Source organism: Diplotaxodon limnothrissa, linkage group LG10 (assembly GCF_057381915.1).
Source record: "Diplotaxodon limnothrissa isolate DT_005_m linkage group LG10, D_limnothrissa_male_GT1.1, whole genome shotgun sequence".
NCBI classification, from domain to species: Eukaryota; Metazoa; Chordata; class Actinopteri; order Cichliformes; family Cichlidae; genus Diplotaxodon; species Diplotaxodon limnothrissa.
Genome location: NC_140605.1, coordinates 18,738,839 through 18,758,010, shown reverse-complemented (window position 1 = coordinate 18,758,010; position 19,172 = coordinate 18,738,839).

The following is a 19,172-nucleotide window of genomic DNA, read 5'->3' as shown; positions in this document are numbered from 1 at the left end:
ATAATAATAATAATAATAATGGATTGCATTTATATAGCACTTTTCGAGACCCTCAGAGCGCTTTTTACAATGCCACTATTCATTCACTCTCACATTCACACACTGGTGGAGGCAGCTACAGTTGTAGCCACAGCTGCCCTGGGGTAGGTTGACAGAGGCGAGGCTGCCATATCGTGCCATCGGCCCCTCTGGCCATCACCACTAGGCGGTAGGTGAAGTGTCTTGCCCAAGGACACAACGACCGAGACTGTCCAAGCCAGGGCTCGAACCGGCAACCTTCCAAGACGAACTGCCAACTCTTGAGCCACGATCGCCTCGTCGACCGCTCTTTAGTGAGTTTTAGGACCATCTCATTTGTGTGGTCCTCTTCTTTGTGTTGGTTTAACGTCCAAATTTCAGCCTCTGTGTTAAGTAACAACTCTGCCCTCTGTGGGTGTGCTTTAGTATGTGATTTGAATGACGAGGAAACTCTTGTGGGCCACTGCTGTTTGTGTCTTTTCCTATTTTACAGTGTAAAATGATATATAGTACTCATAATAACAATAATCATATATTTCACAATATTGATAAGCTTTTATTTTGTTTGTTTGTTTTTATAAAGTAAATCAAATCTATAATATAATAGTGAATATGTAAAGACATACTGGTGACTCAGCGGTGCATTAATAGTTGTTTCACAGAAGGTGAACAGCAGTAAAAAAGTGCTCCAGTAATTCATGTGTGCCTTTGAGCACATTAATACTCAGCCCACTCCACTCCCTTGCAGGAACCCGCTGATCATTAGCGTGTGATTGAGCCTCTCATTGAAATTTGATGACAGAAAGAAGTAAATGTGCAAGCATAACACAGACACAGCATATTCTTGATGTGACTGTACAGTATGTGTAGGTTATGAATGAAAGCCCTGTGATTAGTGATGGGCTGAGGAGTTTCAAACGGCTCCTGCAGTCATTCATATTCTGAGGAAAGAGCTGGGAAGTGAAAATAAAGGGAAAAAGTGAGTGTTTTATTCATGAACAGAAGGGAAGTTGAAAGCAGTGCGAAGCCAAAAGAAACTCTTTCAGGCTTTTTTGGAAGAGGGTGTGAAATATCATATTGGAACATTTTACTAATGCAAGTGTGCTGGGATACACTATGAGTTTTCCAGCTGTTCATATGGGATTTTCCTTGTTCTTTTTTTAAAAAGTGTTGTTGTTTTCTTCTCCTCTTTTATTTGTTTGTTTGTTGATACCAGTCTCTGTCACTGCCTGCTCGACTGGACACGTGGAAGCTTGTCCTCTTCTTTTAAAGCAATGAAAGTGTTTTACAGCTTGCAGACATGTTAACAGTATAATCACATACACCATAATTAGCTACAGCTGCTGCTACTGCAAATGTGTGTGCACAGTGCTGTCCACCCAGATTATAGCCTACACCCGCCGTGGTCCCACCCGCGATTGGCCGGATACCATCAATTTTTTATAGTTATGATTGTGCAGTGAATCTTGATTTATTTCATTGAGGTGGTTTAACACAGGGGAGATAGATAAAATGATAAATACCTGGGAGATGATATCTGAGAGGCAGTCAAGTATGAAAACATTTTTATAAATGATGATCTTTAAAGAAATGTGAAAACAAGCGTGTGCTGTTTCTGGGGGACAACTAGTGAAATGAAATGTGAATCACTATCTCTTACACTAAAATGTACAGAAAGGTATTTATGCACTCACTTTCATGTTCACAATTATAGAGAAGCCTTCTTTAAATTCTAATTTAATTTAAATTCATCCCAAAACTGGATGGTAATTTGGAATAAAAAAAGTGTGCTGTTGACAAAAATTGCTTTCCCAAAAGCTTATGTTGGACGTCCTCTTCATTGCAAAGTTGTACCACCTTAACTTTAAATCAAGGGCCATAATTCAGCTGATTTTTATGCGAAAAATAACACACACATTGGCCACTTTATTATGGTACCTTGCTAATACTGGGTTGGACCCCCTTTTACCTTCAGACCTGCCTTATTTCGCTTACCTTCAGTAAGGTGGTGGAAAAATTTCCTTGTCCAATCTTGGGTGAGCCCGTACAAATTAAAGCCACAGTTTCCTGTTCCTTTATGGTCTTCTGCTGCTGTAGCTCATCTGCTTAAAAGTTTTACATGTTGTGGATTTAGAGATGCTCTTCTGCATGCTTTGGCATCATCTGCATTATTCTTGGCTTCCTATTTGCTCAAAGCAGTCTGGACATTTTCATTTAATCTCTAATATTAACTGCCCCTCACTGGATATTTTTCCTTTACTTGATCATTCTCTGTAAACCCCAGAAATGGCTTTGTGGAAAAATCCCAGTAGATCAGCATTTTCTGAAATACTCAGACCAGCCAGTCTGGCACCAGCAACTGTGACACATTCAAAGTCACTTAAATCACCTTTATTCCCCATTCTGATGCTCAATTTGAACTTCAGCGGGTCATCTTGACTCTGTCTCCAAGCCTAAAAGCACTGAGTTTTCTGTTATGTGATTGGCCGATTAGTTATTTGTGTGAAAAAGCAAACAACCAAGTGTAACTAGCTGAGTAGCCACTGTCGATTAACCCCTCCTGGTTTTCCTCTCATTGGTAGTTAAATCAGTAGGAAAACTTGTCAATATGCAAACAACATGAGGTCAATGAACACATGTGGAAAAATGGAGATGGCGTGAGCACTGGTAGGGTGAATACCACCACGCTTTCCTGCTACCAGAAAAGAAGAATTAGCCATGTGAAACACAGAGGAGGTAAGAACACATTTTTACTGTTGTAGAAAGTGAGAGAGAAAGTTTTGATCTCTTGGTTAGTCAGCGGCCACATGTGAGTGTGAGTCTGGCTGTACCGCCACTGTTTACTGGAATCAGGAGATGTTTTTTACTTACTCATTCATTATTTTGCAGACTCACCTGTTGACTCACATACAGATTCACGCACATTTAAAGTCTATCGCACACAAGATGTTTTTCCCCACTCATACTGCACATAAGAAATTAGAAATCAGCACATTTGACATGTGCGACCTGTGCAAAGTTTGACAAATATCATAAATCGGTTTATCAAACTGAATATCATCACTTCCATGGCAAAATGTTCATTATTTTCATTATGTACAGCACTTTGGTTCAACCCGTGTTGTTTTTAAATGTGCTTATAAATAAATTTGATTCATGATTTGAAAATACTGAATTAGTTTTAACTTTTTGTATACCTGATATGTCCTCATGGTGGCACCAAATCCCAAACCTAACCAAGTTTAATGTTTCCAGTAAAGAATGCGCCACGGCGTTAAAATCACTGACAGGTTACTTGTAGATTATTGATCATCTCATCAACATTGAATGTTCTTGGCTTGGGGGCAAACGATCCAATCCACTGACCTGCTTAATATCAAGCAGGTTTTCATCTTGTTGCTGATCTCTACAAATACACAAAAAAACAGACATCATATAAAAACTTCTGCAAGCTTCCTTTGCTCTCATTACGCTCTTTAAAAACTCCTCAAGTCCTCTTTGATATCATCTCTTCTAAGAGATATGATGAGACCACATGATAATAACCATGGCAGCTTTTATGTTTATTTAATGATCTAAAACCTGCTTGAAATCATCTGCTGACTCCATGTAGTCTCCTCTGCTTATTGCAAACAGGACCTGTAATGAACACGCCAGTCACCACCAAGCCCTGAGCAAATGGCACTGATGTATTTTCTCTAAGAGACCACAGCAGCCTTGATTGCTTTGTTCATCAGCTAATGAGAAACGCTGCTAATAGACTGATGTTCTCTTTGAAGTGTTTACATTGTAGATAGACACCCCACCCTCTTCTTAAACAAAGAGGGTTTGACCTCACAGGGGTTGTTTAACACCCAAGCTGAATGCTCTCCATTAAAAGATACTTGATTAATGTGTTTCCTTTGAAGCAGGCACACGTGCTCACAAATGTCTATTTCTTGTATGCTTTTTGAGATCATATGAGTTTAATATTTTGATTAACGCCAAAGCGTAGCAGGATAGACCAATCTTCAATTGGAGCTTCTGTCCATTCAAGGGTCAGTTAGAAAAGAATTATGCAATATTTTAGTTCACTATGAATCAATCAATCTATAAATAAATAGAATTAAAAGAAGAAGGTGGTGTTTTTGGATGTTTTTCTAGCATCGTTGTTTAGGAGCCAGTTTAAAATTCCATTAAGACAACTACTTGAGCTGGCCTTCAATTTCTTTAGGTTTAATATCTGTTACCACAACCCTGAACTGGACAAGCAAAAGAAAATGGATGGATTTCATGATTAAATTAATAAATGTCGCTTGCACATTCACAACAATGATAATAATACATTCAAGACCACTTTGCATGGAGTTGCAGAGTTGAAATGGGGTCAACACATGATGTAGGCATGTCAACTGAGCTACCTCAGTGACAACCTGAGCAAAGGTATTCAGAGAGGAATGCTCCGAAATGTGAGTGAATGCTCTGCAAAAGAAAGTGGACCTTGAGTTAAAAAGCTTACAACATAAAGAAGAACATGATGATTTAGATGTCAAAGAAAATTATTTATTCACAAAAAAAGACCAAATGAATGTAAAATAGGTAAAAAATGTAGAGGGAGAAAATTAGTAGACAAACAGAAAACATGTTTATGGGCAGCTGACATCTTTACACAGGTGCCCATGGTCTGTAATGGGAGACCTCAGAACACACAGACCAAACATAGACACACAATGGCACGTAACTTTAGGTTATCCATGTCAAGAGGCTGTCCTTGAGCCTTCAAGCGTTTGACCCCTACTTAAAGTAGCCTACGGGTAACTCTCATTAATTGGTACAAATAGCTATTACCATAGCAACAACAGTCTGGACTCTCATTTTTTTTTAGCTGTAATGTTTTACCTTTGAACCTCAACTGACAGTCTGATAATGCTTCTTACCACCACTGATTCATCACTGATAAGCATTGATGTAGATGCATGTTGAACACAGTATTAAACTCTCCCACTGAAGAATTAGTAATTCCTTGTGAGGCTTTTGCAATGCTGGAAGCATTCAGTGTTCCCCCTGTATGCCAGACATGTTATTAATGCTTCCTAAGTTAATTTTGCTTTTGAAACCAGCTACCTGCACTTGGCAGAGCACACCATAGCTTGTTAAAAACCACACAAATGTACAATGTACACTCGCATAATAGACACAGATGTGGTCAAATAAGAAGGCTGTGGCCAAAAGCATTTGCCTTAGTTGCCAAGACTGGTGTTTTACAGCTGTATTTGTTCCTGAAGCTCCAGGTTTATAGTGCACTCCACGTTACATCTAAACAGCGCCAGAGTATAAAGGGGGCTAGCACATACCCCCTCACCTCAACCATGCCACACACACACACAGGAGTATGAGGCCTGCCCATACACACTTAGCACGAAACAGCCCACATCAAAGCAAACACACTAATCCAGCCAGGAAACTGTGGATCCATAGATCTAATCACAAAAGTGGAGAAAAATGCAAATTAAATAAAATAAAGAGTTATCTCCTAAACATTTACAACATCTGGTTTTAATCACTTTTTAATATGAGCAATGATTCTTTACCTTAACGTTATTTATAGACCTTTAGGGATATTTCTCTCTAAAAACATTTGCCCAGTGGTACTTGGATTAGTGAGCTCATCGCCGAATTGCTTACAACCTTTCATAGACAGGATTTTAAATTCAAAGTATAACTACATTTCATCTCATTATAAATAAAGTTTTGATATGCTATTACAATTGCACAACACTATAAACCGCAGTTAGTTTGGTTCGCAGAGAAGAGCCGAGCAGCCACCTGGTGGGGCTGTGGGAGAGGGGAAGTGGACGGCAATCAAACAAGCAACCACAGAAACACCAAGCATTCATGGGTTTAAGAAGCATTCATATCCAGCCAACCACCACACAATGAAAGGAATAACACTTTTTTTTTCCATAGACATTCCACGCTGTTGTCTTCCAAAATGTGTTTTTAATGTTGGTCTTCTATTATGAAGCTGTAATAAAATGTTAGAATTACTTTTCCTCTCTCATTTGTGACATAAATTGATAGGGCCATATGAATTCAGTGGATTGAATGAGTTAAATGTGGCTTTGAGGCTTCAGAAATTGTATGTATGTAAGCCCAGGATGAGTTAAAACTGCTACACCGTTCAATTCGGTGAATTATACACTTTTGTACACAGTTCCAGCCAGTCTGTTTGGCCTCAGCCTTGTACACCATTTAAACCTTATGGAAGTGTCAGGAAGATTGCACTGTGCATTGACTCCAGTCTGGCTTGGTATGGATCTTTCTATTATACTGGTCAGCTGTCAAACCAAACAGAAGAAGGAGAGGCAGAATTTAGGGCAGATGAGCAGCGGAAAAGATAGGATACTTGGGTTTGAGAGCTGAAGTCCTGTGTGAGTCCCTCTGCAGGACTAGGCATCACAACAAAAGAGATATTCTAAATACTTCACTGACATCTGAAGCAGTTCTCACTGTAAATCCTAAAGTTGAATAATTAAAAAGGTAGAAATCCTTATTTGCCAAATGATTGATTGGAAGCAGAACCAAAAGTCAGCATTTACCACTGTAGAGGTAGTTGAAATATGCCTCTATCAGCCACAACAATAAACTCACTCCATGGATGCATAATAGGCTATGGTTAAAAGGCGGGGTCATTGCCTTGGGCTGTTTGTACTGTAGTTTTTTCATCATAGCAGGATGTATTGTTCTGCTGAATGAGACTGCTGACATGAAGGAGTGCCCTTGTGATGAAGGGGTATGCTTGGTATGCAACAATGCTTTTAGGTGGGTTGTACTTTTTAAAGTAACATCTACATGAATCACAGGACCCAGATTTTGCAAGCAGAATGCTGCATTAGAAGAAACTTATCAGTGCTATTCTTTATCCTTCCATAACCCCAATCAGTCGCGGCAGATGGCCAACCCTCACTGAGCCTGGTTCTGCTGGAGGTTTCTTCCTGTTAAAATGGAGTTTTTCCTTCCCAGTGTCACCAAAGCGCCTGCTTGTAGGATGTTGAATGATTGTTGGAATTTTCTGTGTCTTCTTTGTATTATTGCAGGGTCTTTACCTTACAATGTGAAGCATCTTGAGGCAATTGGTGCTGTGATTTGGCACTATATAAATAAAGTTGAATTGAAGTGAATTTATTAGCATATCAGCACAATGACTTCATACTAACTTGCAAGTACGGTGGTGGAGGCGTGGTAATTATGGCTTTAGGGCTGAAATTGAGTATGCATGCAGTAGGACAATGACCCCAAGCACACCAGCAAATCTATATCTGAGAGGCTGAAAGAGAAAAGAATCAAGGTGTTGATTCACCCAATTGAAATGCTGTGGCAGGACCTTAAAAGAACTGTGCCTAAAAAATAATACAAACCTCAAAGAACTGAAGCAAATGTGGATCACTGCTATTCTTTTCACCAGGCATTGCTTATAATGGTTTGTCTGATCCATGTATACTCATTCTTTGAAAGCATTTAATGTCATATCCAAATTTATGTCAAACGACCCACTGACAGACCCAGTGTGATTGCAGGCATTACAACTCTTAACAAGCCAGAGATGCAGCTGCACAGATACGCATACACATAAATAAAGACAAGGAATTCTACTTTTTCTTCAGAACGACAGAATGAACCACATAATATGTGCAGCTAAATCTTCAAAAATTTATTAGCTGTTTAGAAAAGCCGCACCGAAGAAAAAGCAAGAAACCACAGAACAGAAGACTCTGTAATGTGTAAGACCCCATCTTTCGCGCCAGAATATAACATCTTACCCTCTCCTCACCTCCCTTACCCCGTTGTACCCCCCAGCCGTAACATAAGAGCAGTAATCCAGATGTGCAAGACATGGAGGTGGAGAAAGAGCCTATCCAGCCCCCCAGAGATTTCCAGGTCTGTTTGGTCCTCAGGTGCCAGGCTCTGCTGACAGAAACCTGGCAGACAACAGATTGCTATCACTGGTCATGCTCAGTGGCAGCTAGTGTAAATGATTTAGAGGCTGATTCTGCCTCCCCCCCTGCTATAATATATAACATATCTTGCACTATGCAACTTTGCACCATCACTTTACTGCATTGGACTCAGCATTGCAATCACACCATAAAAATACACAGTCAACATATTTGGTTTAAATGAACTGAAATCGATTGTGATGACGAAAGTAGCTGCTTGCAGTCTGCCTGCATAAAACATTGTTCCACAGTGTGATGACGCAAAGATATTATCTACAAATATTTCTAAGGTCCAAGCACTGATTTTGTTTCAAAATTTTATTAAAGTTGAAAAATCAGAATCAGAATCAGAATCAGAATCAGAATACTTTATTGATCCCTGGGGGAAATTATTTTTTGTTACAGTGCTCCATTTTAAACCAACATTAAGACAAGACAGACAATACGCTAACTAAGAATAGTACAATATATACATATATATACATACATACATACATAAGTCACTTATAAATAAATATTTGGAAAAGAAACATGTGTAGTTGTAGCAGCAAACAGTGTGTTAAGTGGATGCGTTGTACAGGGAGATGGCCACAGGCAGGAATGATTTCCTGTGTCGTTCAGTGGTGCTTTTCGGTAATCTCAGTCTCTCACTGAACGAGCTCCTGTGACTGACCAACATGTCATGGAGTGGGTGGGAGGTGTTATCCAACATTGTCTTTATCTTGGACAGCATCCGCCTCTCCGACACCACCTTGAGGGAGTCCAGCTCCATCCCCACAACATTGCTGGCCTTACGGATCAGTTTATTAAGTCTGTTGGCATCTGCGACCCTCAGCCTGCTCCCCCAGCATGCAACAGCATAGAGGATCGCACTGGCCACCACAGACTCATAGAAAATCCTCAGCATTTTCTGGCAGATGTTGAAGGACCTCAGTCGCCTCAAAAAATAGAGACGACTCTGGCCCTTCCTGTAAAGTGCTGTGGTGTTTTTAGCCCAGTCCAGTTTATTGTCAATGTGTACTCCAAGGTATTTATAGTCCTCCACAATGTCAACACTGACCCCCTGGATTGAAACAGGGGTCAAGTGTTTCCTGGTCTTCCTGAAGTTCACGATCAGTTCCTTGGTCTTTGCCACGTTGAGCTGCAGATGATTCTGCTCACACCACGTGACAAAGGAGTCGACCACAGCCCGGTACTCTGTCTCATCATCCCTGCTGATGCATCCAACCACCGCAGAGTCATCAGAAAACTTCTGAAGATGGCATGTCTCTGTGCAGTGGCTGAAGTCTGTGGTGTAGAGGGTGAAGAGGAAGGGGGAGAGGACAGTCCCCTGTGGTGCCCCTGTGTTGCTAATCACCTTGTCAGACACACACTGTGGGAGACGTACATATTGTGGTCTTCCTGTCAGGTAATCAACAATCCAGGACACCAGAGAAGCATCCACCTGCATCGCTGCTAACTTATCACCCAGGAGGGTCGGCCTGATGGTGTTGAAAGCACTGGAAAAGTCAAAAAACATGACCCTCACAGTGCTCGCCGGCTGGTCCAGATGGGTGTAGACACGATTGAGCAGGTAGATGATGGCGTCCTCTGTTCCGAGACGAGGCTGATAAGCGAACTGAAGGGGATCCAGATGTGGTCTTACTATGGGTCGCAGCTGGTCCAGGATGAGCCTTTCCAGGGTCTTCATGATGTGGGAGGTCAGTGCCACGGGCCTGTAATCCTGGGGGCCACTGGGACGAGGCGTCTTTGGTACAGGTAAATATATTCGCCTAAGCTTCTGATGAGTGCATTAAAATGTAAACTGGTTTCACGGGACTATTAATACGGAGTATATCCCAGTTTGATGTCAACAAAATGGAAATTCCATTGGGATGTTTACTTTAATAATGGTATTTTTCCATGTGTGCTGGGCCATATCTGTTAGATTTCGTGCAATCAGTCACCGGACAGAATTGGTAGATCCCTCCAGGGTCACCTCCCCCCCAAAAGCACACAGAGAAAGATGGATGCTTTCAGTCCTTTTAAGCCATTAAGAAGGTGAGTAAACATCCCCTCGAAACCCTTTAAAATGACAAAACCATCTCCCTCCTCTGCAAAAAAAGTAAATAATCTTTCCTGTGCTCACCTTGTTTTCCTCGTCTTTTGTCTATTCCTATTCTTTCTTCTATCATCACAGTGTTTTGCTTCCTTCCAATAAGATGGAAGGAAGCAAAAGCTAACTGTTGACTGGGTGACTGTTTAATAGAATGAAAATAGATAAATTGACACAGGGTGCTGTGTGTTTTAAAGTCATCCATTTCAAACAATCAACAGTGAACCTGCTGTGAACCTTCCAGACACAATGAAAGCCACACAAGTTCAACTGGAAGTGAATTGCTCAAGGGGGTTAATTTATACAGCTTTACAAGGATCTTGGTTTGCAGGGGGTTGCAGCCACCCAAAACAGCCACTTCCTAAGCTTGTCTAGTATGGGTAAGGCTGCTCATCAAAATGAACTTACCCTTCAAATCTGTTGAAATAAGGCCAACAAAGGGCATACTCAAAAAACCTGCCCTTGCATTCCTGAGATCCTGCACATCCAAAATGCCCTCTGTCACTACTGTCTTGAAAAATACAGTTTTCATTCATGTGCAAAACTAGGCATACACTTACTGCTTCCATGGGAATTAAGAAGGTAAGTAGCAGCCAAGTGCTGCCCATCAAATAGACTTGATTAGCTGATCATCAGCAAGTGTGACCATGTAGTTTGCTGGTCTGAGCATTGAGGTGTGTTGACACAGTGCTGTAATCTGGAAACCCAAAAGGTCAAACTGCAATGTTCAGAGCTCAAATGAAAACAAAACAGAAAACTACATTTCAGACCCAATCCAGTCTTTAAGTGATGCTATGATGAATCCTGCTTCCGGGCCCAAACTACTCTCTGTTTATCAGGGTTGTTGGGTTTTTCACATGTTTTAATCCTTTGTATCTTGTTATATATAATCTCAACAAGGCCCTAAAAACAGTTAGTGATCACTGTTGGCCTCTCTTGGTTTTTATTACCGCTATTTATTTTAAAGTTCAGCTTTTAAAACCGTACGATGTAACTACAGCCCAGGCAATGCAGCAGTTTATTAATAATGACTAACCTTATATTATGGATGGATTATCTTAATTTATATTGGAAGTGATAGCAGAGCTGTACGTCTTCATTTTTTTTTTAGAAATCCTTCAGTCAGAACATGGTGTATTATATTTAGATGGGAACTAGCGAGCTAACTCCCTGCTAACTTCTAACTCTGTTAAAGTTCATAAATTCTGTTTTCGTGGATGCCTGGATGTTAAACTTAATTGTTACACCTGGTAGAGCAGTCACACTGATCATTGTATTACAGATGAAAGAATTTAGACAGTTTTTCAACTCTCAGTGATCCCGCAGTGATTGTTTGACTCAGGGACTTGCAGCGTAGTTTGGGCGCAGACACAGCTAATGACGTCAGACCGGATAGGCCACCAATAGCATGTTAAATTGAAGATGACTGGCCATACTGGCTACTTGCTTGTGCTGTTGTTGGTCCATCAGGCAGCCACAGAGAAGAACAAAGTGATAACATAGAAACACCTGAAATGAAATCAAGTACAAAAAAAGAGAAGTGTCCACTGCAGCCACTTTCTGTAGTTCTGATACTAATATATATATATATATATATATATATATATATATATATATATATATATATATATATATATATATATATATACTAGGGGTGCAACAATACTCGTATCGATATTGAACCGTTCGATACAGTGCTTTCGGTTCGGTACGCATATGTATGAACAATACAAAATGTTTAATTTATTTTATCAACTTTCCTTCTGAGATGCTGTCTGTGTTGAGCGCTCAGTGGATCTGCGCTCGACAGTGCAGCCTAGGCAGAGTAGTCGAACGCTGATTCACTGAGCGCAGCGCAAGCTAGCGAGACAGAAGTTAAGCTCTCCTTGCAGCATGGCAAATTGAACCTCCCCCACCCTAATTCAGATCTGGCGTTTGGAACTATTTTGGTTTTCATGTGAAGTATGACCCTGAAGGTAAGCGCGTCATGGACAAAAATAAAACAGTATGTCGGATGTGCCATGCAATGCTCAATTACATGGGTGGGAACTAGTGCGTTAGCACAGTTTACTCGTTAACGTGTTGACGCCGTCCAACCCCACGCACGGGGCGATCCGCGGTAGCTCGTTAACGGAGATTTGCCGTGTTGTGGCGTTAAAGTCATTTCAGATTAATGCTGACAGCACTAGTGGGAACACAACGAATATGACTGCACATTTACACCGACATCATCCTAGTGCAAAGACAAGTGGAAGCAGACAAAAACAAGCGCCCAACAAGCACGCATGCTACAAACTTTACCCGAGTCATTTAGACAGCCGTTAGCACATGATTCTCCTCATGGGGACTTGATATGTTTAATATGCTGCTGAGAATATAGCCCAGAAGAAGCGTATAGTATAGCTTTTATTTTGGAAAGAACCATTTCTCTGTAATAAACTCTCTTTTCCAAAGATGAGTGATTTCTCGATCAGATTTTTTTATTACTTTGTTGTTTCAGCAACATTAAATTTAAAAACTGTACTTTTGAGTTAAAATATATATTTATAATTTTAATAAACAAATTAAAAAAGCATGAACATTTTTTTGTATCGAAAAAATATCGAACCGTGACACCAAAGTATCGAACCAAACCGAACCGAACCGTGAATTTTGTGTATCGTTGCACCCCTAATATATATGTATATATATATATATTTTTTTTTTTTTTTTTGTGCTTCTCCCATTCCCGGTGAACTACAATGTTGCTCCTATCCCTATTGTGGCCCACTTGTCAGCTAGTAAACACTCAATCAGTGCATATATCATCCACATCCAACAACATGCACTTTGATTTTTGGAGGACTCCAGGGGAGCATGTTTACGGTGGTCAGTTGAGTCATGCAACGGGACAATGACCCCAAGCACACCAGCAAATCTACAACAGAAGGGCTGAACAAGAAAAGAATGAAGGTGTTGCAATGGCCCTAAGTCCAGACCTGAACCCAATTAAAACAATGCGGTAGAACTCGGCACAAATGAATGCCTGAAAACCTCAATGAACTGAAGAAATGTTGTAAAGAAGAGTGGGCCAAAATTCTTCCACAATGATGTGAGAGACTGATAAAGTCATACGGAAAACAGTTACTTCAAGTTATTGCTTCTAAAGGTGGTTCTGCAAACTATTGAATGGTGCATTGTGCTTGGTTTTTCACAGGATTCCACAGAGCCCTGTGAAAACGTTCTTTTTCACATGGTTTTCTGTGCGAGAGTCTGCCTCTCTCTCACTTTTACATGTGAAAGTGAGGATTGTAGCTCAGACAAGAGGCTCTCCCCACCTACTTGTTTGTCCCCCCAACTTGTAGATTTTAAAATTCAGAGATTTTGTTTACTCGTGTATCCATTCCATTTTGTAACTGGCCCTGTGTTTGATAATGTATCCCTTTTTACTGCGGTTCTTTTTATGCACACAGATGAACACTGAGGATATACCCCAATGTCTGTTTGTGAAGATGAGGCAACCTAGCAACTCGCAAATTGGAAAAAGAAAAAAAAGTTCCTTGTTTTTTATTTACAGAGTGAAATACATTGTTTGGATTATTTGGATATGAGATATACCAACATCCAGCTCTGTGTGTATACTCTACTCTGCCAGAAATCAGCAGCTAAACTGCAAAAGAGTACAATCCCAACAAGTTGTAGTTTTCAAAGAAAACAACAAAACAAACACATCACAAAGATACAACACATTGTGTTGAGTTTTACTCTAGAATAACCTTAAATCTCAAGCTTTATTTTACTTCTGAATTTGCCTTCTTAAATAAGTGAATGTAAGGAAAATTGCCCTCACTCTGAAAAACCTGCAGATATAAGAGCTACTTCTAAAGCGTACACTCACACACATGCACACAGGGAGCTGTATTTTGAGATGGTAGATCAGAGACATGTTGACCTTATATGGTCATGGTCTAATTTTTCCTCACTGTGTTGCTGCCTGGACTAAATCTTGGTTTTGTTTAGAGAATATCAAAACCTGTAAACCTGGGTTAGCACTCGCAGGACTCAAAGAGTGATTTTTTTATAGCCGCTATGATGATTGCAAACCAGTGCTGATCTGTTTTTAAACTCACAGTGCGAGCCAACTTATGTCATAAATTTGAGTTGTTTTTATCACAGAGACCCATAATTAGAAAACCTCTCTTTGTGGTTTTGCAACCTTTGGTTACAGCTGCTGAATCTCAGTCCATCCAACCATTCTTATGTACCTGCCACAGAGGTTTCGCTGCGACCTGAATTGTGCTTGTTTATGTTCCGCTTTACGGCGAGCAGTGAGTGAGTGAGCTGGTTTTTATGTTCCCAGCAATTTCTATCCTCTGAACATTCGCCGGATCAGCTGTGGAGATTAAACCAGTCGAAACTTGGGGTAAAAGTAAAGCGTGCCCCGCATTCTCGTACGAGTCCTGATCCTCCTAAAGGGGGAGAAAAAGTTCAGGAAAGCGGCGTTAACTTTATTCTTGGTGAGCGCAGCTTAGAACACTGCCCATCATGGCTTCTCAAAGCCTTTCATTGTGGCTTACTCTTAAAGCTGCTCATGTTAACCCCACAATTGCTTCTGATAGCACTAAGACATACATCCTTCACGGTTGAGAAATATGCAGCACAGTGGTTATTGTGCTCCTCACTCACATCCACCTCACATAAGAGTGCATACAGCATATCTAGGGTAAGACAGAAAAGGGTTTTACCATTGTATATTTCTCTGCAGAAGCTTAAGAACCAGTTAAATGCCCCCAGCTGCCTGAATCTCAGCTTGGTTTAGACTGGCAGTTTACAGAGTGTTTTTTTTTTTTTTTAATCGTGCATTATAACTTAGATGTGGAAAGTGAACTTTAATGTCTTCTTTTTGGTAAAAAAAAAAAAAAAAAAAAAAAAAAAAAAAAACACCAAACCCCCACTATCAACTCTCTTTCTCTCACTTCTTCTAATTTCAAAAATAGGCTGAATGGCAAAAAAGGGGAATGGGGTGGGAGGTGTACTACCTTTCCACAGCTGTTTTTTGTCAGCTGTGGAAAGGTATCAAATAAAAGCATGTTGACTGCAAACGCTGTCGTGTTTCCTCTCATCTCAACAACAAATGCTCCCCTTCCACTTGTTCTTTTATGACATCATCCATCAGGTGACATTCGTTATCGTGCTTTTTGAGCAATCTTTAGTGACAGGGAAGATTTGTAATTCATTGAAATCAGCCAGTGCAAGTTTTTCTTTCCCATCTGACTAGATGTCATAAATCGTAGAAAAGGAAGGGAAAAAAACAGGTTGTGTTTTGAGCCTTCTGAGTTACACTTGCCAAGGAATTTCCTCCCAAAATAGATACACATGTTTCCTCTGATTCCTCTGTTTTTTGCTGTGAATGCACATCAGGATGGGCAGATTTTGTTTTCAGCTTACACTTGTGTCCACGCATGTGCACACACACCCGTACCACACACCAGAGGGATATTCTGAAGCTTTACTACAACTCTGATTTACTACCTCCTGTGTCTGTGACTGTTTGCTCTTTACTTCCTGCCAAGATTTTTTTTGTTGTTGTTTTCTTTTTTTGGCTTGTTCTCAAAAGTGTTTTCCTGCAAAAGTGTTCTGCTGTTAGTCGTTTCATGGAGCTGGATATGTCCAATGACGCGAGGCCAGCAAATGTTTACACAAATAAAGTCGCATAGCAACAAAGCACAACATGACACCAAAGGCAGTGTTACGTCAGCTAATATGAGCACTTTTTCTTATTAAATGAACGGGCCGTAAATAGGTAGTTACAAATACAACAGTAGAATCCGACATAAATCTGATTTTAAGTTCCAAAAATATTCTGCAGGGAGGCAGCAGGATACGTGATGGGAAAAATCAGGTGTCTGAGACCCTTTTAGTCTCACTGCATTCCCCCTTCAAAGGTGATTATTGCTCGTCTGCCCCTTTTTACATGAATTAGTTCCAAGAAGCGTCGGGTTACCGTTTAAATTTGTTTTCTTTTCTCTCATAGTCAATCATCCTTGAAGCCTTTCTCAGCAGTCATAAGCACTTTGAATTTTGACCTTTAACCCCTATGCCCAAATCATGCAGATCATGTTCTGCGTGGGGGGTTGGGCCCAAACTCAAGCAGAAAAGACAAACGTTCAATGGGACGCCACCTCAGCGAACAAGCAGAACAAAAATAAGCCAGCAAATCATAAATATTTCGCCTTTGCCTTCTTCTTATCTCGCAGTTACAGACCCATATTCATCATTTTGTGACCTCATCTTACACGTCTCGATGTTTTGCAAAGGGGATTTACTCGTCTGCTCCATCTGAGTGAGTTGGCCAGAGCCGAGCTCGCTGCAGCCAACTGAGAATCCAGCAGAGAAATCACCCTCCCTCACATGGGGGTTAACGTACAAACGAGTAAATCAATAGATGAATAAATTGCCCTCTTCACCACAAGAGGACCCAGAGGAGGAATAGAGGATGGGCGAATAGAAGGGCAAAGCCATATCTTTTCAAGGAAAACTGGCCCTGAAGCTTAGAAGGCTGGTTTTGCTTTAATGAAGAGTCTTTCTTCTGAATATAAATGAGCAATAAGCAAAGAGAAAGAAGGGGATACCAATGAGGAAAGTGGAGCATCACCTAAGATAAAAAAAGATATTGGTACTTCATGACTTATTTATGTGTCCTGTGTGGCTGGTTAGAGTCCCATGGGAAGAATTAGAGGGATGGGAGGCAGTGCACTCTCGGTGTCTCCAGCACCGGGACGTCACGTTTGACCTCACTACTAGGCAAAAGGTCTTGGAGGAAAGTTTGCCCTGCCCCGTGGGACTCCTCATCGGTAAGCAGAATTATCTCTTTAAGATTATATTCTTTTCTAACTTTCTCAGCCGATGCATCTTCAGATCTGTGTGGCTCTTCATTTCAGGAATTATTTATGTTGACAAAGAAGCCTTTGTTCAAGAACCAAATCACTCCTTTTAAACTCGAGACACAAAGAAAAAATGGACAGTTTCTTAAGACAAACAAAAGCAGGGAGTATCCCAGTGACTGCACTGGCTGCAGAGTTTGACAGTCCAAAGCAAATCATGCAGACAGAAGCAGCATGCTGAAATAATATTAACTCTGAATACAGACACTTAAAAGCTGATCCAAATGGCTTTTGGCCTACCTCCAGCAGTACTTGGTATTTTCTTTACTCACTGAGAATTTAATCGCACTCAGAGTCGTGTTGACTCAGTTGGGTCACCTTGGTTTAGAGTGGTAACCATTCATTATGGCGGGACCGCTTTGAGCGCTCAACAGTTCTTTGTTGCCGAATTGATTGGAACATTAAATGCTGCTGTGCTACTCTGTGGGTTTTTTTGAACTGCTGGGAAGAGTGCAAAGTGCAAAACAAATATGTCTTTGATAAATGTTTTCTTGTCTTCAGAGACAAGCCTCTTTATATGACGCAACCTCAGACTAAAGTGTAGCGCATTAGACTTAATCAACTTATGATCTTCAAGGCGTATAAATGAAAGGACTTTAAATCATGCATTGGACTAAAAATGTGTTTTCTTTTTCAGCGTGACTCAGATATCATAAACAAAAATTGATTCCGTTATTCTTTTGCCCATTTCTTTTATTGCTCTTTTTTTCTCATATTCCTTTTATCGAGTCCTCAGTAGGAAGAGAGACCCAGATGGCAAGAGCAAAACACGTATGCACAATGACTAAAAACACATGAAAATGTGTAATATTTATCGTTATCCTGCTACCAGTTATTTAATGAGCAGAATGCCCATTCTTGAAATACAGATACCAATGTTAGCACAGTTAATTTTTCGGATTTGTCAGAGGAATTGGATTTGCTGAGTTGTGACCATAACCATAGATCAAATCAGTATCTGAGTTCCAGAGGGAGGGTGCATCTATGCAGACAGACCTGTCATCCAAATGTGCTAAAATTTGACAGCTTTTTATGATAAAATGACTTTAAAGCTCTTTTTTTGACATTTTTGTGGTGGTTTAAGGTATAAGGCCAACTCCTGTAGTGTACTGGCAACACATTTGTTCCATCTGATAGAAGAACAGCTGAATTAGATATTAGCAGTACAGTTACACATTTCCAGTCGTCCGTAGATTTAGCCAAAAAATGTAAAACATGTCTGCCATCAGGTCATTTGATATAGGCCAATAACAACAAGAAGGCAGGCACAGCCCATGAGACGAAGAAGGTAAAGAAACCTGAGTGTTGCATATGAGATGGTTCAGATCTGGCTTTTACCAAGAACATTTTAACTCGTAACACCAAGGGACAGTTTTATTCACAAGCAGAGAGAAGAAGAGTAAATGTAGCCCGCTCGCACTCGAGTCAACTCTCTAAAGCTCACACAAAGTAACACTAAAGCCAATCTGTCTTAGGAATAGTAGATACAGGGAAAAGACTGGGGCAGAAAGAAGGATGGATAGAAAGCGAAGGGCAATAAAAGCGTTCAGGAGGGATCTTTATTTAGTTTAGAGTCAGACTCTAAAGTGAAAGCAGATGGGACGTCAGTCTGGAATAGTTTCCACTTGAAGTCTTGGACTCTTGTTGTTCTGCTCGTTGTTTCTGACCTCATTCCAGTTTTCTTCAACCTGTGCTCTGAGCCTTCAACGAGAGGTTTCGAACCGCAGATAGGAACACATATGCAAATTCAGCCTGCGCTTACAAGAATGTAGATCTGCATGTTTGTACACAGATGTTTGAGAAATGGCTTTAAAGAGTACACAGGCATGCAGGAAACATATGCTTTGCACCAAGCTGGTTGGCTGTGTGGGGTATTGGCAAGACCCTCCACAATGACAGGGTGAGAGTGAGAGAAACCCCAAAAACAAAAACTGTGAGATGCCTTGTTGAGCGCTGCAGCTAAACAATGCCGAGTGAGGTTCATCGGAGGTTAGCTGACAGTGTTTTTGTAGTGGCACACAATACTTTACAGTAAAAGTTTAGAAAATAGTGAGGCCGTTTATTTTGTCTTCTTCGCAAAAATGTTTGCAACACTTAACTGTAATGTGAGACAAAGGCTAGCAAATAACCAGCCACATTATTTATCCTCATATGAACACA